This window comes from Artemia sp. Qi Xiang Cuo, chromosome 8 (assembly GCF_049724085.1).
Source record: "Artemia sp. Qi Xiang Cuo chromosome 8, ASM4972408v1, whole genome shotgun sequence".
NCBI lineage: Eukaryota > Metazoa > Arthropoda > Branchiopoda > Anostraca > Artemiidae > Artemia > Artemia sp. Qi Xiang Cuo.
Window position 1 is genome coordinate 46,428,823 of NC_142801.1, and position 26,288 is coordinate 46,455,110.

At 36.2% G+C, this 26,288-nt stretch overlaps 1 long non-coding RNA gene across 1 annotated transcript in view; it reads left to right on the forward strand.

The window, feature by feature from the left end:
- Positions 1 to 236: 236 nt before the first annotated feature.
- LOC148949468 (uncharacterized) overlaps positions 237 to 26,288 on the forward strand; it is a 111,299-nt gene continuing 85,247 nt past the window's right edge. Inside the window, exon 1 of the long non-coding RNA XR_016142085.1 lies at positions 237 to 401. This is a non-coding gene — a long non-coding RNA (uncharacterized LOC148949468). The remainder of the gene's footprint in view (positions 402 to 26,288) is intronic.

Genomic DNA, 26,288 nt, shown 5'->3' on the forward strand with positions numbered 1-26,288 from the left:
GCGTAATGTCTTTTGGTTTTGGATAGACAAGCTTTCAGGTACAAACTAGAAAAGAGACATATTTCTGTATAGGTAATTTTTTTAAGTAATTTTTGTCAAGGCTCACATTACTCTGGTGATACCTGGCTTTTCCTGCTTATGAAACTGGCATGGGTAGTAGATAACCCGTTTGGATCGAAAACTGAATATTATCTTTTATAAATAGTATGCTTCTTGGACGTCAAGTTGTAGTAGAGCAGGTATGCAAAAAAGGGCAACGAAGATAATGAAACTCAGCTTCACACGACACTGAAATCTTCAGTATCTAGAAGTTTTGACTATTGAATGATTATGGAGTATGAAAGTTTTGTATATACAAAGGAGCGCTTGGATTAATGCCCCGTAGAGGAGCAAAAGTGAAGGTAGTTGCATCTGCGTGTTAAGTGTTGTGGGGGAGGTCCACATCATAGGCAAGGCAGACATAGGAGTTTGATTCCAGGGGAAGGGGAATTCCGAAAAAAGCAGAAAAAAGACCAATTGTATTGAGAACATAAACATTTTGAAGTTTTAACTAGGGACATGCTAGAAGGCAAATCTGCGTTGCGTGTGCCTGGAATTGGGCGATGCAGGTTAGGTTATGGATCCCAAAATGCAATTCGGAGAGGGTTTCAGTTAAAGGTGAGAAAATACAATTAGAATAGATTCAAGTCAGGATCTGGAGTTCGAAGACAAATGTTATTTTAAATCCTCTGTTTGGTATGGATAATTGTAAACTAGATTCAAATTCAAACTTGGGGCTGCAATTATGGCAAAAAGGTTCAGTTATATTAAAAATACGAGAATGAAAATGCGGTACTCTTATTAAACGGACTCATTTATATAGTGCTAGTTTGGTTAATGCTAATGAAATGAAATAAAATAGGATGAATATATAATAGTTTAGAAACAAATTTGGGCTATATATTTGCACATTAGGGGGGAGGGGGGAAAGCATAGCGTATATTAAGTACTTAACCTAACCTGACCTAGGCAACTCTTTTCCCCAATAAACCCCAAAAAAAAACAATTTAAATACAGTTCTTTCCTTTGTTTATATTCCAGAATGCATTGTAAACCTGTTTTCATCACGCGTTTCAGTCTATTTTGTGACTGGTATGCATTGCCGTATATAAAAGAGTCCATTTAGTAGAAGAGTACCGAAAATGCTACTTATTTAGTATTTTTCAAATCTCCGAAGTTACTTTTTCACTTTGCCATTTCTCTTTTGTAGTCAACGTGCTAATAGTAATTTAGTAAAGAGTGATGTGCCTCTCATGTGCCATTGTTATTGCCTTATTTTTTCATCAGGTCTTGTCATATACAATGGATAATCGTAAAAGGATGAGAGAAGGGCTGTTCCATCACGAATTCCGATATGAAGAACCCTTAAAGCGACAAAAGCACATCCAAGAACCCTTTCATTGCCCTTTATCCTCCCATGGTCCCAGACCACTTTAGCTCAGAATTTCAAAAAACCTAAATATGTGACTCTAGAGGCGACAAAATAAGAGAAAATGCAGATAAGCAAGGTACGGCCTTCATTAATATGAAGGTTTCCTCGGGAGTAAGTTCTGTAAGTTTGCCCAATCTCTTGGGTTTCAGATATAAACATCAAGGACACTAAAATTGAAATCAAATTCTTTAGGTTGATTAAGCGGCACTTGCACAACCATATATGACATTAATGCACAATTGGTACCATTGAGAAAGAAATATGTTTAAAAAGCAGTGCTTACATCATAATGTGCAGAACAACTGTAGTTAACACATTTTGAAGCCGCTTCCACCTTTTTTTTACCCCCGACCCCTCCTAATGTGGAAATATACAGCCTAAATAATATATTTCCCACGCATTTTGCCATGCATCAGTCTTATTTCAAATTAATACCTATAAATTGAATCAACACTGACAAATCAAAAAACGGGAAAACACATAGGAAATATATAATGTGGGCAATATACTTTTACATTAGGGGTTGGAGTGGAGTATAGTAGAAGAAGTGGCTCAGAATATTTTAACTACAATTTTTCTGCCTATTATGATGTAAGAATTGTTTTCTTAACATGTTTTTTTCTCAATGGCCCCAATTGTACATTAACACTCCACATACGTCTTTCAAATTTAGGAAAACCCAGGAACTCAATTTTCAAACAAAAACACCTTCACATGCAAATAGGTAGTTGTTGCCGACTTTTTGACCCATGAATATTTCCCCTGAGCATCCAAAAATGTATAATTTTTAGCCAAATTGTGTCCATATTTTGTTTATAATATGTTCATAATATGTCCACCTTATCTCAGAAACTAGTTTTTTTTTACCACTTGTGCTGTTGACCAAAACACACTTTCTAAACCTCTTCAAAGCGGCTAGTTAACATGAAATTATATTAAAAAAAATCTTTAACACGGAATGTTTAAGTGAGAAAGCACAAAACTCATAAAACCATGGAAACAGTAAAAAACTACTTGTTGGAGCTTAAGGCTTATCTTCCAACAAGAATTCCTTTTGACAGGCATGATCGGCATGATGGTCAACATTTTCACTTCCTTTGGTAGCTTTTTGTCAATCAGAGTACTTCTTGTGTATGTCATAAGGCAGTGGTTCTCAAACTTATTTAGACGCTCTACCCCATTTAATCCACAAAACATTTTAAGTACCCCTTCTCTGTTACCGCTACTAAGATAACTATAGCTAAAATATAAATAAAATTGCCAGTCCTAGAGTAAAAGGGTTGTTTAATTTTTTTGTTGTTGGCCGGCTACGTACCCCCTAAAAGTTTTGGCGTACCCCCAAGGGTATGCGTACCACAGTTTGAGAACCACTGTTATAAGGCACAATCCAGGAGTAAAGCGACATTCCAGGATGCCAAAAATGTTGGGTTGTCCTCCAATCACTTTTGAATCTTACAAAGGGTGCTAGAACTTTCAATTTCCAATTGAATGAGCTCTTTTCGAAGTGCTTACGCCAATTCCTTCTATACGAAGTGCCTTGGCAGAAAAAAAAAAAAAAACAAGATAAAAATAAATCAATAATACATTGTTCCCACATTGTTCTTTACTTCAGCAGTTGTATTGCGCTGCGTATTATTTCTGGTTGTTTTGAGTTTTAATTATTATAAAGATTTATATCTTCTGAATTTATTTCTGGATTTTTATATGTTCTTTGGACTATTTTGAACAAAATGGCTGTCTCACAATTTCAATCAGATGCATTTGAGGAAAAGAGAGCATCGAAGGTGGGGGCTTACTCTCCAATCACTTTTGAATCTACTAAAAAGGGACTAGAACTATTAATTTCCAATCAAATGAGTCTCATCGAAAGTTTACACGGCCACCCCTTCCATTAAGGCCTTATTTGCTTCCGGGGTATAACTTATAACCGTTGCCCCCTAGCTATGGGGGATTGTCTCAACCCCAGAGGTCTTGTTGTATGATCTTCAGATTTTTTTTAATGGTTATATCAAACTTTCTAGTAGCCTATATACATTTGGGGAAAAGAGAACGTGGGTGGGGGTCTAGTGCCTTTCTATCATTCTTGACTCTTAAAAAGGGCACTAGAACTTTCAATATGTTAATAATATGTAACTAGTATAGCTCATAACCCTTATCCTGAGTACTTTTGGGGGGGGGGGCTTGTCATCCACAAATACTTAATGAGTGGACCTTTAAACTATGCTGAACAAAATGGCTATCTCAAAATTTTGATTGGATGTGTTGGGAGAAATGTTAAGCGTGGGAGGGGGGCTGGTAGCCATCCAATTACTTTTGACTTTTAAAAAGGGAACTAGAACTTTCAATTTTTGATCGAATAAGCATTTTCAAAGATTCTACGACATCTCCTGTGTACAAAATTATTAGAAAGTAAATAGATAAGTAGATTTAGTACTAGATAAGTAGTTTTAGCGGTACTTTACTGAAAAGTGTCATTGTTTTTTTTTTACAAAAATATATATCCGGTAGGGAAATATTTTGTTTTATGTCATAAATTTACAAAATGTGTTCGTTTTATGTCCCAAATTTCTAAAATGCGTCCCTTGTTTTCCCTGTAAAGTCATTGTATCCAGGCTCATAGGAACGTGTCCTTTGGATACTAAATATGTCCAGTTGGCAACATTGTGCTCGACACTCAGCTGCAAATAGGGTTGCCACCTAAGGCAAAAAAAATCCTTTTTTGAGATTAATCACCAAAAAATCACCAAAAGCCAAATTAGCGGTGAAAAACTATAGCATACCAAATACATCCATACCTATCAAGTAAAGAAATTAGAAATTTACGTCTAGTAACTGGTAGCAAATTGCACTTTATCAGACACTAGCACTACTGCCCTCATTATCTAAGCGTCATGTAGTAAAGTTCACTGAAATGTAATGCACATTTTCACAAGAAAGTGTAAAAGGTAGCATTTGGAAAAGATAGAACTTCCCTGTTGTCATTTTTTGCAGTAAGGACTTGGCGTTTGAGGACAATTGTCAACTTTTTTTGTAAGGTTTATCAAATTCCAGGGCGAAACTGCAGAAGTGGGAAATCTTTTGATACTATCCAGTAGATCCGCTTTTAAACCTGTTTTTTAGGTAGAATTATGCTTGCTATTTGTATTCAAATTTTTAAGTGAATGTATACGTGGTCCTTGTGTCAGCTGGCCTCCAGAACAAAGAGCAGCAGTTTCCATAGCAAAAATTCTTAAACTTCTACATTCACACTGATTTTGAACACAGCGTTCATGTTCCAGATAGTGCAGATTGTGAGACGTCAAAAACAAAGAGAAAATTGGTTTTAAAAGTTTCTTTGCCTACGGTGTATTTTATCATTATTTTGAATTCAAAGGTTCAAAAATGGCATGTTTTCAAAAGCTTTTAGGCTTGCATTTCCAGTTACTACAGTACAGAGTATTTGGTAACAAGGGTCGGTCTTTTGTTTTAAGTCATGTTTATTTTTTTAAGATTAAGAATATACCCCGCCCCTTCTCTCAAGCTTAGATAAAATGATCGGCTTTGCAATAACCCAAACAGAAGACCCATACAGCCTCAACTGCCCCAATTCAACTGCGGCTGCCTGTCATTTTCTTATTTAGCGAGGTATTGACTAGGGGGCAAACCCAATCATATACGGAATAATTTCTGTTCGTTTTAAGTTTTGAAGTGCTCCTTACTTTCAGTTGAAAAACTTTTTTTTTATTTAATTTCTGATCGTTTTTTAAATAATGCTGGGAAGTCCGGTGCCCCCTTAATAGCAATGTCCCTTCCCCCCATGAAAACTACCTCCATGGGAAGATCCTCCAAAGTAACATCTGACAGTCCCCCCCCCCCGTACCAGAAAAAATTCCCCTGAAAATGTCTGTATATTTCCCAATAACCAATACTATATGTAAACATTGGGCAAATTTAATAACTTGCAGCCAATCCCTGGAGACTTTGGGGGATTAATCATACTCAAATACATATCTATTATATTTTTCGACCATTTTGAACAAAATGGCTATCTCAAAATTTTGATCGAGTGACTTTGGGAAAAAATAAGCCTGGGAGGTTGCCTAGTTGCCCTCCATTTTTTGTCACTTTATAAAGGGCACTAGAACTTCTAATTTCCGTTCGAATGAGCCCTCCTGCAATATTCTAGGACCACTGGGTCGGTACGATCACCCTTTCTGGCATCATTCTTCTGGCAAAAAATACAAAATTCCACATTTTTGCAGATAGGAGCTTGAAACCTCTACTGTGGTTCTCTGATACGCTGAATCTGATGGTGGGATTTTTATTAAAGTTCTGTGACTATTAGGGGGGTTTCGCCCCTTTTTTCGAAAATAAAGCAAATTCTCTCGGGCGCGTAACTTTTGATGAGTAAGACTAAACTTGCTGAAATTTATATATTTGAAAGCAGTTTGAAAACTGTTTAATTACCACAAACTTTCTTTAAACAAAATTCAAGTTTGTCGCTGATTCTCGTTATAATGGTAAAGTGGTAAAGGTTTTGTTTTCAATTGCCGGAATAACTGAAGAAAGGGGGATGGGCTCAATATTTTTTTGTTTTACATTTTTCAATTTTTTATACATGATATTCTCAATATTTAGTCCAGTAAAACTACGGTTTGACCGGGACAATATTGCAACAAAAGGTTTTTGTACACCAAAATCGCTACACCGATTTTTTGTACACCGAAAAAATCGCTGAACAATATATCCAAAATCCGCAAAAATCACCCGCCGGGAAAACCTTCTGGGGCTGCTTAAAGAGTTTGGAAGGGGGCAAAAAAAAAGGTTTTTCCATTTTTGACATTTATGGAGCTTTTTTTTACACTTAAATATTCAAAAAAAAATCGCTGAACAACATATCCAAAATCCGCCAAAATCAGCCGCTGGGAAAACCTTCTGGGGCTGCTTAAAGGGGGTGAAAGGAGTGAAATAGTTTTTTTCGATTTTTGTTATTTATGTACATTCAGGGACTCGATTCTGGCATAAATCAACTCTCTGAAACCGAAAATGATGTTACTTTTATTGTAACACGTCTGTAACTTGTATTAAACTATAAACTTTAATAACTTTAATTTTAAGACTTTAACTTTAACTATAAGATTTTATTAACTCCATCGCAAAAATAAAGGAAATAGCTGTTCTTCCGAAGTGTCAGAAAGATCAGATCATGGGAAGCCTGAAATATTTCAAACAGCAACACAGGAAAATCTCGAACGGCAATTTAAAGGAGCAGAGAAGTACCCCACTCTTTGTTGCTTCGCTAATTGTTGGAAACCTGGTTATCCGATGAGAATCAACCGTGTGAGGACCAGACTGCAGAAAAAGGGAAACTAAAGGCATAGACGCATAGAAACTTGAAAAATCATTCTTATTATCGACTTCTATTACAGTTGGAAAACAAAAACATTAACAATCATCATTTTTAGATCAGATAATATTGAGAATCATCATTTCATTAATGAGCACTACAAAAGAGCACAACCACCGTTGTTGCAAAACACTAAAACTCTTCTTCTTCTAGAGATGTTGGTTCAGAGTTATTACAGCTTGTTCCCATGCACTCTCCGCAAGCAAGTGAGCAGGGCATGCCATTCTTACGGCAAGTGCATCTGGCAGTATCGCAACCTGATTTGTATTTGAAGCGGATAATTTGAAGAAGACTTTAGGGAGCTGGTTTCTTCTCCGTCATTACTGGAATGTAACTATCAGCAGAGAGTCGCCATCCCCAGTTCTCCGGTTTCATCGCAGCAGCATCGCTCTTCCATTTCATTACCTGCAAATACACGCAAAAAGAATGGAACTTCGCAGCTGAGGGTGTGGGAGGCATTCGATCAGGGCAGACAAATGCGGAAGAGGAAGTGAGCTTGGCCAAGAACAGACGATGTCTCAAGGACACGAGAGTTTCTTCAGGCTTTCCTTTATAAATTCTTAAAAGAGCTTGCTCACCAGCTACAATGAGCTCGTCTTTCGTAGCCTTCGAGTCCATAAAAACCTTAGCGGCCTCACGGAAAGACGGATCGGACCGGTACAATGACAGTCCGACAGATTTACCAATTCCTTGTAATCTCAAAGTGGTGTCACAGCCTAGGAACGCGTGCAGAAATAGAATTGCACCACACATGTCCCTTAGTTTTTCTTTGATGGAGCAAATATTACATAGCTTATCTTCGTTTGAAGCTTTCGTCTTGGATCTGAAATACAGGCCTTTGTGGGTGGCAGTGACATGATAGAGGAGAAGGATAAGGAGGTCAGTGTCGTTACCGATGAGACATGTCAACCGAGTTCTTGCACAATGAATGGATATGGTTGCAATCAGGACATCCGCGTCAGCAGACTTTATATGCGTCTATGCTTAGTCTCTCTTTTTCTAAAGTCTAGTTTTCACAAGTTTGATTCTCATCAGATAACCAAGTTCCCGACGACTAGCGAAGCAAAAAAGAGTGATGTACTGCTCTGATCCCTTAAGTTTGAGATTTTCCTGTATTGCTTTTCGCAGGCTGTTCGAAGTATTTCAGGCGTCCATTGATCTGATCTTTCTGTAAAACTTCGGAAGAAAAGCTACTTCCTTTATTTTGGCAATGGAGCTATTAAAATATTATTTTTGTAGTTTAATATAAGTTAGAGAAGTGTTACAATAAAAGTGATATCATTTTTGGTTTCAGCGAGTTGATTTATATCAGAATCGAGTCTCCGAACGTACCGAAATAACAAAAACGACAAACGGATTTTTCACCCCTTTCCGTCGGGTGATTTTAGCGGATTTTGAGTATGTTGTCCAGCGATTTTTTCTGAACATTTTAGTGTAAAAAAGCTTCCTAAATGTCAAAAATGAAAAACACCTATTTTGTCGCCCCCTTCCACCCCCTTTTAAGCAGCCCCAGAAGGTTTTCCCGGAGGTCAATTTTAGCGGATTTTGGATATGTTGTTCAGCGATTTTTTATGAACGTTTTGGTGTAAAAAAACCTTTTGTTGCAATTTTGTCCGGGTTGACCCACTTTTCTTCGCACTTTTACTGGACTAATTCTCAATTTATTGGGTCAACAATTACAGAATAAAAAATTTAAACACAATTTAAATCAGAGGCTTCATGATTGTGTGAACAGATTTTTAAAACTCGGTTGACTAAAGAGATTACCACCCCTCATTTCACAGATGGAGAGTGGTTTGACGAGAAATGCTGATCATGGTTGCAGCGGTAGCTGCAACCTAGTAAAGAGCAAACCACAGTCCATAGTAACCACAAGTTAAAAAACGTACGTTGAAAAAAATTGGCTAGTGAAAAAAAAAAATTTCATCTGACACTGACTCGGGAAAAGTAATTATTATTTCTTTTCGTCATAAAAGTAAAAGTTTATTGCGAAAAGAAATTTATGGGGATTTCGATAAAAAGCACCAAACCCCTCGAAAATGGCTTCAGATCAAAATGAAAAGTATATAATTGGAATCAGAATGATCAAAAACCTTGTACGGGAAATTACAGTCTCCCTCCTGGAACAACAGTATATACCAAGGTACCATTTTGCGCAGGCCCCCGTACCAAACAGTTTTTTCTGTTAGGTAAACAGGTCATTACACTCTTTGCCAGAGAATAACGCAATTTCAAAAGTTCAGCGTAACTTCAAAGTTCAGTGTCCTTTTTTAGTGTTAAACCCAAACCACAGAGTATAACTTGATTGGTGATTAGGATTTGAATAAAAAAAAAGGGTAATTAGTAATTGGAAAATTTCTTAATGCTTTTACAATCGGAGATGTTTGATTAACCTTTTGAAAAAAAAGGGGTAATGGGATATGCGAGTATTTGCAAAAAAGGGGTAATTAGTTAATGGAAATTTTTTTTAATGCTTTTACAATCGGAATTGTTTGATTAACCTTTGCAAAAAAAGAGGGTAATGGGATTTGCGATTTGGAGGAGATGGGATGATAGTGTACCGTATAATACACAAGTGATGTTTTGGAGCGTATTGTCAATTTAACGAGAAATGACTGAAAAGTGTTTTGAGGGAGATGGGTTGCATGGAGGGTTGAGTTGCATGAGAGTTCAGTTAAAGGGGGCGGGCACAGTTACACGGAGGTTGAGTTAAAAGGGGTCGAATTGCATGAGGGTTCAGTAGCACGAGGGTTCAGTTGCATGGGGGTTCAGTTGTACAGGGTTTCGGTTATACAGGGGTTCACTTACATGGAGGGATTCAGTTGAACGGGGGGGGGGAGATTTGCGAGGGGGAGGAGAGGGGATGATAGGGTACTGTATAATACGCAAGTGATGTTTTGGAGCGTATTGTCAATTTAACGAGAAATGACTGAAAAGTGTTTTGAGGGAGATGGGTTGTATGGAGGGTTGAGTTGCATGAGATTTCAGTTAAAGGGGGGGGGAGGGGGAGGGGGTACAGTTACACGGAGATTTAGTTAAACGGGGTCGAGTTGCATGAGGGTTCAGTAGCACGAGGATTCAATTGCATGGGGGGTTTAGTTGTACAGGGATTTCAGTTAAAGAATACCTCCTCGACATTAAACCTAAGGAAATTTATGTATTTGGAATCAGCGTATAAAGCCCAATCATTTTCATGTATCTATAATTATTAAAATTCTTTTTTTAGAGTTATGGTTACTTTCGGACACACTCAAGAAGTGAAGTTAAAGCAGATAATGGGAAAGTGGAAGAGTTGTAGCCTAAAACAGCCATAATTGTAATTTCGGTTCATTTAGGGTTTCATTTATTTATCGATGCTGATTTGTGGCAGTTTCATGATTGGTAGATTATTTGATGTTATTTTTGCTAATTTTTTGTTTATCATATAAGGCTATTGCGTCTTTCTGAACTTTCTGTTGGAGGCGGGGGTAAGTATTTAGTTTAAATAATTCTAGGAGGAATTGAGTTTTGTGGATGGTGTTGAAAAATGGTACGTGTTGAATATTTGGGTAAACATACGGCTAAGAAACGCTTCACTATAAATAAGACTATTGTGTATTTCTGAACTTTCTGTGAGAGTCAGTGATATCTATTTAGTTTAAATAATTCTAGGATGAATTGAGTTTTGTGGCTGTTGTGGAAAAATGGTACTTGTTAAATATTCGGGTAAACATTCGACTATAAATAAGGCTATTGCGTCTTTCTGAACTTTCTGTTGGGGGGGGGGGAGGGGGAGGGGGTACAGTTACACGGAGATTTAGTTAAACGGGGTCGAGTTGCATGAGGGTTCAGTAGCACGAGGGTTCAATTGCATGGGGGGTTTAGTTGTACAGGGATTTCAGTTAAAGAATACCTCCTCGACATTAAACCTAAGGAAATTTATATATTTGGAATCAGCGTATAAAGCCCAATCATTTTCATGTATCTATAATTATTAAAATTCTTTTTTTTAGAGTTATGGTTACTTTCGGACACACTCAAGAAGTGAAGTTAAAGCAGATAATGGGAAAGTGGAAGAGTTGTAGCCTAAAACAGCCATAATTGTAATTTCGGTTCATTTAGGGTTTCATTTATTTATCGATGCTGATTTGTGGCAGTTTCATGATTGGTAGATTATTTGATGTTATTTTTGCTAATTTTTTGTTTATCATATAAGGCTATTGCGTCTTTCTGAACTTTCTGTTGGAGGCGGGGGTAAGTATTTAGTTTAAATAATTCTAGGAGGAATTGAGTTTTGTGGATGGTGTTGAAAAATGGTACGTGTTGAATATTTGGGTAAACATACGGCTAAGAAACGCTTCACTATAAATAAGGATATTGTGTCTTTCTGAACTTTCTGTGCGAGGCAGGGATAACTATTTAGTTTAAATAATTCTAGGAGGAATTGAGTTTTGTGGCTGGTGTGGAAAAATGGTACTTGTTAAATATTCGGGTAAACATTCGACTATAAATATGGCTATTGCGTCTTTCTGAACTTTCTGTTGGAGGCGGGGGTAAGTATTTAGTTTAAATAATTCTAGGAGGAATTGAGTTTTGTGGATGGTGTTGAAAAATGGTAAGTGTTGAATATTTGGGTAAACATACGGCTAAGAGACGCTTCACTATAAATAAGGCTATTGTGTCTTTCTGAACTTTCTGTGCGAGGCAGGGATAGCTATTTAGTTTAAATAATTCTAGGAGGAATTGAGTTTTTTGGCTGGTATGGAAAAATGGTACTTGTGAAATATTTGGGTAAACATTCGACTATAAATATGGCTATTGCGTATTTCTGAACTGTCTGTTGGAGGTGGGGGTAAGTATTTAGTTTAAATAATTCTAGGAGGAATTGAGTTTTGTGGATGGTGTTGAAAAATGGTACGTGTTGAATATTTGGGTAAACATACGGCTAAGAAACGCTTCACTATAAATAAGGCTATCGTGTTTTTCCGAACTTTCTGTGCGAGGCAGCGATAACTATTTAGTTTAAATACTTCTAGGAGGATGAAGTATTTTTTTACTTAACAACTACATTAATAACTTCCAAGGTGATAGGACAGTATGACACAGAATTTATCAGTTACCGAGAGTTCAATACCCCTCCCCCCCCCGCAATGACTTCCAAGGGTTTTATGACTCCTCCCCACAATGAATTCAGATGGTTTTAAGGCTGATCTCACTAGTCATAACTCCGTTCAACCTTGAGCGAAGGTATAAAAGTTTGATGAAGTATTTGTCTGCTTAACAACTACATTAATAGCCTCCAAGATGATAGGACTGTATGACACCGAATTTATCAGTTTGAAAAAATCATCTTGCGGTGTTATATTCGAATGTGATTTTTTATTATTGTCTATGGATCTCGAAGAAATCGACTGTTATCATTGGTTAGTGAACTATAATCTGTTTGAGTATGATAAAAGCTTGTGGAGTACTACATTACGTTATATAAACAGACTGGGAATCTACGAGAGAGTGATTACACCACTTAATAATACTGGTCAGGAACTGAGAAATGTCCAGGAGGAAGTCAGTGAAATTTGCAGCTTTTTCGGAGTTGAAGCGCTCTACGTAAAGGGCAATGTACCTACAGATAAAGTTTTAATTCAAAAGTGTGACCGTAGGATTCCACTTTTCAATCTAGAAGAGTTTAAGTGTCCTAAATTTGAAGGGGGCTATCACCGTCCTGAAGACGAGGTTAGGTTCTTCACACAGTGGATACCTAAGAACATACCTGATCGGGATAAATCCATAAGACATGTTAAAAACTATCCTATATCATGGGACCATCGTTTGTGGATGTTTAAGAGTGAAGTCTAAGTGCTATTTTTATGTAAACATTTGTTGTTGTTTTTTCTTTCTCAAAAAAAAAATCTGTTAATACATTTAAGCAATAAATATCTTTAAGCTTAACCCCTTCTTTGTTCTTTAGAATAGTTCTATTGTAAGCAAGTAACAAACTCTTTCCTGAAGTCACCTCTTGGATACACAATGCAGAAACTTCATTTAAGAAACAATGAAAAAAATTGTAAGTAAGTAAGTAACAAATTCCTTCTTGAACTCACCTCTTTGATACACAATACAGAAATTTTCATTAAAGAAATTATGAAAAAATTGTAAGTAAGTAGCAAATTCTTTCTTGAATTCACCTGCTGGATAAACAAAGACATTTCGTTCAAGAAATTATGACAAAATTCTAAGTAAGTAACAAACTCTTTATTGTTTAAATGACTTAGATACACGATGTAGAAATTTATTTCAAGAAATTATGAAAAAATTCTCAGTAAGTAACAATTTCTTTCTTGAAGTCATCTCGTGGATACACAATATACGGAAATTTCATTCAAGAAATTATGAAAATATTTGTAAGTAAGTAACAAACTCTTTATTGATTTCACCTCTTTGATATACAGTACAGATACTTCATTCAAGAAATTATGAAAAAATCGCAGGTAAGTAACTTTTTTTTCTCTTTATCACAAACAATTTTCACTTAGCTAAATGATTTAGAAATTTAATTCAAGAAATTATTAAAAAATTCTCAGTAAGTAACAATTTCTTTCTTGAAGTCAACTCTTGGATATGCAATACAGAAATTTCATTCAAGAAATTATGAAAAAATTGCAAGTAAGTAGCAAATTGTTTCTTGAATTCACCTGCTGGATAAACAAAGACATTTCGTTCAAGAAATTATGACAAAATTCTAAGTAAGTAACAAATTCTTTATTGTTTACACTACTTAGATACACGATGTAGAAATTTAATTCATGAAATTATGAAAAAATTCTCAGTAAGTGTTAAAACTATTTTGGATTTGTGTAAAGGATTTTTTCTATTTTTAAGAATAGTTTTTGTTGTTTAAGAACTATTTTCAATTTTCTTACAACTTTTTGTATTTTGCAAGAATTGTTTCTGCTTTGTAAGAATTATTTTTGGAATAAGTTTGAATTTTTTGTATGCTATAATAACTATTTGGGATGTTGTTAGAAAATTTAGTGTCTTGAAGCAAGTATTTGGTATTTTGCATCAAGTATTTTTTATATTCTGTTAGAACTATTGTGGATTTGTGTAAAGTATTTTTGTATTTATTACGAATAATTTTTGTTTTGTAAGAACTATTTTGGATTTCTTAAAACTTTTTGTATTTTTTAAGAATTATTTCTGTTTTGTAAGAAATGCTTTGGATTTTTTCTGAACTTTTATATTCTGTAAGAACTATTTTTAATGTTGTTAGAAATCTTTTGGTTTTGTAACAAGTATTTTGTATTTTGCAAGAACTATTTTTTATTCTGTTAGAACTATTTTGGATTTGTCTAAAGTATTTTTGTATTTTGTAAGAAATATTTCCGGATTTTTCTGAACTTTTTGTATTCTGTATGAACTGTTTTCGATGTTTTCGAAATTTTTTTTATTTTTGAAAAGCATTTTAATATTTTGTAGTAACTATATTTTATTCTGCTAGAACTATTTTGGATTCGTTTAAAATATTTTTTCTATTTTGTAAGAATAATTTTTGTTTTGTAAGAACTATTTTGGATTTTTTAGAACTTCTTGTATTTTGTAAGAATTATTTATGTTAAGTAAAAATTATTTTTAGAATATTTTTGAACTTTTGTATTCAATTAGAACTATTTGGGATGTTGTTAGAATTTTCATATTTTGAAGCAAGTGTTTTGTATTATGTAGCAAATGTTTTTTAATCTGTGAACTATTTTTTTTTTATTCTGCTAGAACTATTTTGGATTTGTCTAAAGTATTTTTGTATTTTGTAAGAACTATTTCCGGATTTTTCTGAACTTTTTGTATTCTGTAAGAACTGTTTTCGATGTTTTTGAAATTTTTGCTATTTTTGAAAAGCATTTTATATTTTGTAGTAACTATTTTTTATTCTGCTAGAACTATTTTGGATTCGTTTAAAATATTTTTTCTATTTTGTAAGAATAATTTTTGTTTTGTAAGAACTATTTTGGATTGTTTAGAACTTCTTGTATTTTGTAAGAATTATTTATGTTCAGTAGAAATAATTTTTAGAATACGTTTGAACTTTTGTATTCAATTAGAACTATTTGGGATGTTGTTAGAATTTTCATATTTTGAAGCAAGTGTTTCATAGAGACACACACACACACACACACACACACACACACACACACACACACACACACACACACACACACACACACACACACACACACACACACACACACACACACACACACACACACACACACACACACACACACACACACACACACACACACACACACACACACACACACACACACACACACACACACACACACACACACACACACACACACACACACACACACACACACACACACACACACACACACACACACACACACACACACACACACACACACACACACACACACACACACACACACACAGAGACAACATCCACACAGAGATGACACACAACACACACACACACACACAGAGACGACACACTCAAAGTGACGACTGACACATAGAGATGACACACACACACACACAGAGACGACAAGCACACACACACACACACACACACAGAGACGACACACACACACATAGAGATGACACACTCAAAGTGACGACTTAAACAGAGACACCACACATACACACAGAGACGACAAACACACAGAGACGACACACATAGAGAGACGACACGCAAACAGAGACGTCAAACACACACACACAACACACACACACATATTAGAAAACACAACCTCTACTAAAACAGAAGTTATTTGACAAACCAACAAGAAACGACACACACACACACAGAGTCGAATACAACCAAGCTCGAAACACATGAAATATAGATGAATGCAAAAGAGACGACACACACACATATATAACACACAGACAAAGATAAGACACACGATACGTGTGGCACCAAAAACACGAACAGACACACACACACAGATACGACACAAACCTCCAGACCCCAAACACATAGAGATCACAGACACACAGATACAACACACCCACAGAGACACAGTCAACACCATCAGAGAGAGGAGACAAACACACACGGAGACAACACACACACACACAGATACTAAACACCCACAGAGAGCACACATCCACAGAGAAGACACACACATACACAGAGTCCACTCAAACAGAGAGAGGACAAACACACAGAGACGACAGACACAAAGAGACGACTCACTTGCCTTTCCTTGGCACCTTTCCAAACGAGCGGGGAGTCCCCACTGATTCCTACACATTTCAAAAAAGTGACCAGCACTAAAACTCCACCATTTCAACCAGACTGTTTTTTTGACACGACACACAACCAGAGTCATAGTGAGAGAGATATCCAAAAAGCTGGGGTTAATCTAGGTTCACTTAGAGTGGCGCGCCACTCTAAGTGAACCTAGATTAACCCCAACTTTTTGGATATCTCTCTCACTATGACTCTGTTTGTGTGTCGTGTCAAAAACCAGTCTGGTTGAAAACGTGGAGTTTTCATGCTGGTCACTTTTTTGCAATGTGTAGGAATCAGTGGGGAATCCCCGCTCGTTTGGAAAGGTGCCAAGGAAAGGCAAGTGATTCGTCTCTTTGTGTCTGTCGTCTAAATCTAAATCCAGAAATAGTTCTTACAAAATACAAAAATACTTTAGACAAATCCAAAATAGTTCTAACAGAATAAAAAAAAATAGTTCACAGATTAAAAAACATTTGCTACATAATACAAAACACTTGCTTCAAAATATGAAAATTCTAACAACATCCCAAATAGTTCTAATTGAATACAAAAGTTAAAATATATTCTAAAAATAATTTTTACTGAACATAAATAATTCTTACAAAATACAAGAATTTCTAAAAAATCTAAAATAGTTCTTACAAAAAAAAAATTATTCTTACAAAATAGAAAAAATATTTTAAACGAATCCAAAATAGTTTTAGAAGAATAAAATATAGTTACTACAAAATATAAAATGCTTTTGAAAAATAGCAAAAATTTCGAAAACATCGAAAACAGTTCTTACAAAATACAAAAAGTTCAGAAAAATCTGGAAATAGTTCTTACAAAATACAAAAATACTTTAGACAAATCCAAAATAGTTCTAACAGAATAAAAAATAGTTCTTGCAAAATACAAAATACTTGTTAAAAAACCAAAAGATTTCTAACAACATTAAAAATAGTTCTTACAGAATATAAAAGTTCAGACAAAATCCAAAGCAGTTCTTACAAAACAGAAATAATTCTTAAAAAATACAAAAAGTTTTAAGAAATCCAAAATAGTTCTTACAAAACAAAAATTTTTCGTAATAAATTCAAAAATACTTTACACAAATCCACAATAGTTCTAACAGAATAAAAAATACTTGGTGCAAAATACCAAATACTTGCTTCAAGACACTAAATTTTCTAACAACATCCCAAATAGTTATTATAGCATACAAAAAATTCAAACTTATTCCAAAAATAATTCTTACAAAGAAGAAACAATTCTTGCGAAATACAAAAAGTTGTAAGAAAATTGAAAATAGTTCTTAAACAACAAAAACTATTCTTAAAAATAGAAAAAATCCTTTACACAAATCCAAAATAGTTTTAACACTTACTGAGAATATTTTCATAATTTCATGAATTAAATTTCTACATCGTGTATCTAAGTCGTGTAAACAATAAAGAATTTGTTACTTACTTAGAATTTTTTCATAATTTCTTGAACGAAATGTCTTTGTTTATCCAGCAGGTGAATTCAAGAAAGAATTTGCTACTTACTTACAATTTTTTAATAATTTATTGAATGAAATTTCCGTATTGCATATCCAAGAGTTGACTTCAAGAAAGAAATTGTTACTTATTAAGAATTTTTTTTTTTAATAATTTCTTTAATTAAATTTCTACATCGTTTAGCTAAGTGAAAATTGTTTGTGATAAAGAGAAAAAAAAAGTTACTTACTTGCGATTTTTTCATAGTTTCTCTAATGAAGTATCTGTAATGTTTATTCAAGAGGTGAAATCAATAAAGAGTTTGTTACTTACTTACAAATAATTTCATAATTTCTTGAATGAAATTTCAGTATATTGTGTATCCACGAGATGACTTCAAGAAAGAAATTGTTACTTACTGAGAATTTTTTCATAATTTCTTGAAATAAATTTCTACATCGTGTATCTAAGTCATGTAAACAATAAGGATTTTGTTACTTACTTAGAATTTTGTCATAATTTATTGAACGAAATGTCTTTGTTTATCCAGCAGGTGAATTCAAGAAAGAATTTTCTACTTACTTACAATTTTTTCATAACTTCTTTAATGAAAATTTCTGTATTGTGTATCCAAGAGGTGAGTTCAAGAAGGAATTTGTTACTTACTTACTTACAATTTTTTTCATAGTTTCTTAAATGAAGTTTCGGCATTGTGTATCCAAGAGGTGACTTCAGGAAAGAGTTTGTTACTTGCTTACAATAGAACTATTCTAAAGAACAAAGAAGGGGTTAAGCTTAAAGATATTTATTGCTTAAATTTATTAACAGATTTTTTTTTTGAGAAAAAAAAACAACAAAAAATGTTTACATAAAAATAGCACTTAGAGTTCACTCTTAAACATCCACAAACGATGGTCCCATGATATAGAATAGTTTTTAACATGTCTTATGGATTTATCACGATCAGGTATGTTCTTAGGTATCCACTGTGCGAAGAACCTAACCTCGTCTTTAGGACGGTGATAGCCCCCTTCAAACTTAGGACACTTAAACTCTTCTAGATTGAAAATTGGAATCCTAGGATCACACTTTTGAATTAAAACTTTATCTGTAGGTACATTGACATTTACGTAGAGCGCTTCAACTCCGAAAAAGCTGCAAATTTCACTGACTTCCTCCTGGACATTTCTCAGTTCCTGACCATTATTATTAAGTGGTGTAATCACTCTATCGTAGAATCCCAGTCTGTTTATATAACTTAATGTAGTACTCCACAAGCTTTTATCATACTCAAACAGATTATAGTTCACTAACCAATGATAACAGTCAATTTCTTCGAGATCCATAGAAAATAATAAAAAAGCACATTCGAATATAACACCGAAATATGATTTTTTCAAAATGATAAATTCGGTGTCATACAGTCCTATCATCTTGAAGGCTATTAATGTAGTTGTTAAGCAGAGAAATACTTCATCAAACTTTTATACCTTCGCTCAAGGTTGAACGGAGTTATGACTAGTGAGATGAGCCTTAAAACCATCTGAATTCATTGTGGGGAGGAGTCATAAAACCCTTGGAAGTCATTGCGGGGGGGGGGGGTTATTGAACTCGCGGTAACTGATAAATTCTGTGTCATACTGTCCTATCACCTTGGAAGTTATTAATGTAGTTGTTAAGTAAAAAAATACTTCATCCTCCTAGAAGTATTTAAACTAAATAGTTATCGCTGCCTCGCACAGAAAGTTCGGAAAAACACAATAGCCTTATTTATAGTGAAGCGTTTCTTAGCCGTATGTTTACCCAAATATTCAACACGTACCATTTTTCAACACCATCCACAAAACTCAATTCATCCTAGAATTATTTAAACTAAATAATTACACCAGCCTCCAACAGAAAGTTCAGAAAGACGCAATAGCCTTATTTATAGTCGAATGTTTACCCGAATATTTAACAAGTACCATTTTTCCACACCATCCACAAAACTCAATTCCTCCTAGAATTATTTAAACTAAATAGTTATCCCTGCCTCTCACAGAAAGTTCAGAAAGACACAATAGCCTTATTTATAGTGAAGCGTTTCTTAGCCGTATGTTTACCCAAATATTCAACACTTACCATTTTTCAACAACATCCACAAAACTCAATTCCTCCTAGAATTATTTAAACTAAATACTTACCCCCGCCTCCAAGAGAAAGTTCAGAAAGACGCAATAGCCTTATTTATAGTCGAATGTTTACCCGAATATTTAACAAGTACCATTTTTACACACCAGCCACAAAACTCAATTCCTCATAGAATTATTTAAACTAAATAGTTATCCCTGCCTCTCACAGAAAGTTCAGAAAGACACAATAGCCTTATTTATAGTGAAGCGTTTCTTAGCCGTATGTTTACCCAAATATTCAACACGTACCATTTTTCAACACCATCCACAAAACTCAATTCCTCCTAGAATTATTTAAACTAAATAGTTATCCCTGCCTCCAACAGAAAGTTCAGAAAGACACAATAGCCTTATATGATAAACAAAAAATTAGCAAAAATAACATCAAATAATCTACCAATCATGAAACTGCCACAAATCAGCATCGATAAATAAATGAAACCCTAAATGAACCGAAATTACAATTATGGCTGTTTTAGACTACAACTCTTCCACTTTCCCATTATCTGCTTTAACTTCACTTCTTGAGTGTGTCCGAAAGTAACCATAACTCTAAAAAAAAGAATTTTAATAATTATAGATACATGAAAATGATTGGGCTTTATACGCTGATTCCAAATACATAAATTTCCTTAGGTTTAATGTCGAGGAGGTATTCTTTAACTGAAATCCCTGTACAACTAAACCCCCCCGGCAATTGAACCCTCGTGCTACTGAACCCTCATGCAACTCGACCCCGTTTAACTAAATCTCCGTGTAACTGTACCCCCTCCCCCTCCCCCCCCCCAACAGAAAGTTCAGAAAGACGCAATAGCCTTATTTATAGTCGAATGTTTACCCGAATATTTAACAAGTACCATTTTTCCACACCAGCCACAAAACTCAATTCCTCCTAGAATTATTTAAACTAAATAGTTATCCCTGCCTCGCACAGAAAGTTCAGAAAGACACAATATCCTTATTTATAGTGAAGCGTTTCTTAGCCGTATGTTTACCCAAATATTCAACACGTAACATTTTTCAACACCATCCACAAAACTCAATTCCTCCTAGAATTATTTAAACTAAATACTTACCCCCGCCTCCAACAGAAAGTTCAGAAAGACGCAATAGCCTTATATGATAAACAAAAAATTAGCAAAAATAACATCAAATAATCTACCAATCATGAAACTGCCACAAATCAGCATCGATAAATAAATGAAACCCTAAATGAACCGAAATTACAATTATGGCTGTTTTAGGCTACAACTCTTCCACTTTCCCATTATCTGCTTTAACTTCACTTCTTGAGTGTGTCCGAAAGTAACCATAACTCTAAAAAAAAGAATTTTAATAATTATAGATACATGAAAATGATTGGGCTTTATACGCTGATTCCAAATACATAAATTTCCTTAGGTTTAATGTCGAGGAGGTATTCTTTAACTGAAATCCCTGTACAACTAAACCCCCCATGCAATTGAATCCTCGTGCTACTGAACCCTCATGCAACTCGCCCCCGTTTAACTAAATCTCCGTATAACTGTACCCCCTCCCCCTCCCCCCCCCCCCTTTACCTGAAATCTCCTGCAACTCAACCCTCCATGCAACCCCTCTCCCTCAAAACACTTTTCAGTCATTTCCCGTTAAATTGACAATACGCTCCAAAACATCACTTGCGTATTATACAGTACCCTAGCATCCCATCTCCTCCAAATCGCAAATCTCCCCCCCCCGTTCAACTGAATCCCTCCATGTAACTGAACCCCTGTATAGCCGAAACCCTGTACAACTGAACCCCCATGCAACTGAACCCTCGTGCTACTGAACCCTCATGTAATTCGACCCCATTTAACTAAACCTCCGTGTAACTGTGCCCGCCCCCCTTTAACTGAACTCTCATGCAACTCAACCCTCCATGCAACCCATCTCCCTCAAAACACTTTTCAGTCATTTCTCGTTAAATTGACAATACGCTCCAAAACATCACTTGCGTATTATACGGTACACTATCATCCCATCTCCTCCAAATCGCAAATCCCATTACCCTCTTTTTTTGCAAAGGTTAATCAAACAATTCCGATTGTAAAAGCATTAAAAAAAATTTCCATTAACTAATTACCCCTTTTTTGCAAATACTCGCATATCCCATTACCCCTTTTTTTGCAAAAGGTTAATCAAACATCTCCGATTGTAAAAGCATTAAGAAATTTTCCAATTACTAATTACCCTTTTTTTTATTCAAATCCTAATCACCAATCAAGTTATACTCTGTGGTTTGGGTTAATCACTAAAAAAGGACACTGAACTTTGAAGTTCGGCTGAACTTTTGAAATTGCGTTATTCTCTGGCAAAGAGTGTAATGACCTGTTTACCTAACAGAAAAAACTGTTTGGTACGGGGGCCTGCGCAAAATGGTACCTTGGTATATACTAACAACAAGGAAAATCACTTTTTTGCATTGGTAGCACTGATCTGTCTCCCGTTTTTTTTGTTTTTTTTTTCAACAGGCCTAGTGGGCTACCAGAACATCATAAGAGATGCTTAATGGCTTGTTCAAAAGTTATTTCTCATATCTACGTGCTTTTTATAAATTCTGCCATCTGCAAGTGCCAATGGCACTAAAATGACCCTTTTTGTGCCATTTCTCAAGGGGTTGCACTAGCAGGCTACCAGAACATAGTAAACAGATCGTTTAAAGCTCATATAAGAGATATTGCTCATATCTACGTCCTTCATATAAATTCTACCATCAGCAAGTTCCAAATGGCACTGTAAACGACACTTTTGGTGCCGTGTCTCAGTTGGAAAAGCTGGGGCTATTGGGCTATCAGAATTTATAAGAGTGATGTTTAATGACTCATTTGAAAGCTATTGCTCACATATACGTGCTTTTTTTTTTTATCAATTTCATCATTCGTAAGTGCGATATAGCACTCAAAATAACAGTTTTGGTGCCACTTCTTAAGTGGTAAAGCTCTGAAGTACAAGACATGTGCTATTGTAATAGTTGTGATCCAGAACCCTTAACTGGAGGTTTAAAATAACCCCTCCCGTACACTCCCCCTCCCAGCCCCCTTAGTAAGATTCATAAATCGTCTACTCTTCGGTAAGCTACTGAAACATTAGCAGGCTACCACACCATCGTAGTTAGATGTTTAATGGCTCAATTAAAACCTTGAAATCAAATATATCAGATATATTTGAAATCAGCATAAAAATCTGATGCTTTTGATGTGTCTATTGGTATCAAAATCTCGTTTTTTAGTGTTTCGGTTACTACTGAGCCGGGTCGCTCCTTACTTACAGTTCGTTACCACGAACTGTTTGATGATATATTTTGTTTCTTTAAAAAAATTTCTAGTTTGTCGCTGATTCTCGTTATAATGGTAAAGTAGTAAAGGTTTTGTTTTCAATTGCCGGAAAAACTGAAGAAAGGGGGATGGGTTCAATATTTCCTTGTTTTACATTTTTCAATCTTTTATACATGATATTCTCAATTTATTGGGTAAACAATTAAAGAATAAAAATCTTAAACATAATTTAATTTAGAGGCTTCATGATTGTGTGAACAGATGTTTAAAACTCGGTTGACTAAAGAGATTAACCACCCCTCATTTCACAGATGGAGAGTGGTTTGACGGGAACTGAATATCATGGTTGCAGCTGTAGCTGCAACCTAGTAAAGAGCGAACCGCAGCCCATAGTAACCACAAATTAAAAACATACGTTGAAAAAAACTGCCTAGTGAAAAAAATTGTCATTCGACACTGACTCAGGAATAGTAATTATTTCTTTTCGTCTTAGAAGTAAAAGTTTATTGCGAAAAGAAATTTAGGGTGATTTCGATAAAAAGCCTCAAACCCCTCGAAAATGGCTTCAGATCAAAATGAAAAGTATACCATTGGAACCAAAATGATCAAAAATCTTGTACAGGGAAATTAAAGTCCCCCCTCCTGGAACAATAAGGAAAATCACTTTTTTGCATCGATAGCACTGATCAGTCTCCCGTTTTATTTCTTTTTTTTTCAACAGGCCTAGTGGGCAACCAGAACATCATAGAGAGATGCTTAATGACTCATTCAAAAGCTATTTCTTATATCTACGTGCGTTTTGTAGATTCCGCTGTCTGCAACTGCCATACGGCACTAAAATGGCACTTTTTGTGCAATTTCTCAAGGGGTGGCACTAGCAGGCTACCAGAACATTGTAGACAGATCTTTTATAGCTTATATAAAAGATATTGCTCATATCTACGTCCTTCATATAAATTCTACTATCAGCAACTTCCAAATGGCACTAAAAGCGGCACTTTTGGTGCCGTGTCTCAATTGGAAAAGCTGGGGCTATTGGGCTATCAGAATTTATAAGAGTGATTGCTGACACTGTCACCTATTGACACTGTCCCTCACCCCTGCTGCCATCTACAATTTAGTCTAACTCTGTCAGTACACCAAATAAGGGCATAGAGTCCCTGGGGAGAACACGTGGTTAATGGGGTCAATGACCTAAATTTCCAAAGGTCGATGTTGTTGTTGTTGTAAGTGCACGCTCTCAGCGAATGTCAAGGTCGATTTATTTGTTGTTGTTGTTGTTTTTGGCACGCTCTCAGCGAATGTTATGAGTTTCCCGGAAACAGTATTTGTTGTTGTTGCTCGAGCCAAATGTTATGAGTTTCCCGGAATTTGGAACACCTGTGCTGTCGACCACAATTCACCTATCGTGAATCAATAATTCCCCTTAGAAACAACAAATTAATTCCCCTTTCTTGACAGATCAATCAACCAATGACATCATCTGTCAGACTTTAAAAATTGTCGCATAGAAACGATTCTCCAGGAATAGATCCAAGACATTAATGTCTTTGCCTCGGAAACAACTCTTTTGGTCGAACTCCAAAGGATATTAATAGCCAAAGGCCATGGAAACAATTCTCCAAGAAACATCTTAGCGATGAATTGTTTTAGCGCGGGAATCAGGTTTCTTATTAATTTGAAATGCATTAGCGCAGAGATGCCAAAAACAAAAGGAACACGCTGAATTACGTTTAGGGATTATTTGGGCGAAACTGTTTTAGACAGGTTATGGAACTTTCGGCGAAACAGTTAGAGACATTTTAAAAGATGATTTTTGAAGAGATTTTAGAAGAGAATTTAATGGTGAAACTCTTTGGTCGTTATAATACACAAGTTTCATTTGAACAGTGTTGTGAGGTCCTCTAACCCAACCCCAAAGGGTTCCAATCCTCCTACCCCAACCCCGAAGGAAGCCCCCGGTCCTCAAAGGCCCCCCAAGCTCCCAAAGGGCCACCGGCGCCCCCCAAGGCCCACCCAGACCCCCAAAGGCCATCCCTGGGCCCCCCAAAGGCCCATCGAGCTCCCAAAGGACCAACGGGGTCCCAAAGGCCCTCCACCGGTCCCCAAATGTCCCCCAGGCCCCCAACCGCCCCCCGGACCCCCAAAGGCCCTCCCTGTGCCCCAAAGGCCCTCCCTGTGCCCCCAAAGGCCCTCCCCCCGGTCCTCAAAGGTCCCCTGAACCAGAGAAGTGCCCCTGGGATGCGCCGTGGGCCAGAACAGCGCCACAGTATGTGCCGCAGGGATGCGCCATGGGTCAGGAAAGCGCCGCAGGGGATGCGCCGCAGGAATGCGCCGCAGGAAAGTGCCGCAGGAATGCGCCACAAAAAAAAGTAAACTAAAAAGTAAAAATTTCGAAATGTTATCCCCCAAACGCCCTCCTCAGACCCCCAAAGGCCCTCCCCTGGTCCTAAAAGGTCCCCCGGGCTCCCAAAAGGGCCAACCGGCCCCCAAGGGCCCCCCGGGCCCCCAAAGGTCCTCCCCCGGTCCCCAAAGGTCCACTGGGCTCCCAAAAGACCACTCAATCCTCAAGGGCCCCGGATCCCCAAACGCCCTCCCTGGGCCCCAAAGGTCCTCCCCCGGTCCCCATACATGCACACAAAAACTTACACACACACAAAAACTTACACACACACACAAAAACTTACACACACACACGAAAACTTACACACACACACGAAAACTTATACACACACGCCAAAAATTAAACACACACACACACAAAAACTTACACACACACAAAAACTAACACATGCACACGAAAACTTACATGCAGATAAAAACTTACATGCACACAAAAACTTACACACACACACAAAACTTACACAAACACACACACTAAAACTCACACACACACTAAAAAACTTACACACACACAAAAACTTACACACACACACACACACAAACTTACACATGAACACAAAAAAAACTCACACACACACACACACAAAAACTTACACACACACACACACGCACACAAAACTTACACATACACACACTAAAACTTACACACACACGACAAAACTAACACACACAAAAACTTACACACACACACACACACACACACACACACAAACTTATACACACACAAAAAAAATAACACACACAAAAACTTACACACACACACACACACACAAACTTACACACACACACAAAAAACTTACATCCACACACAAAAGCTTAGACACACAAAAACTTACACACACACACACAAAACTTAGACCCAC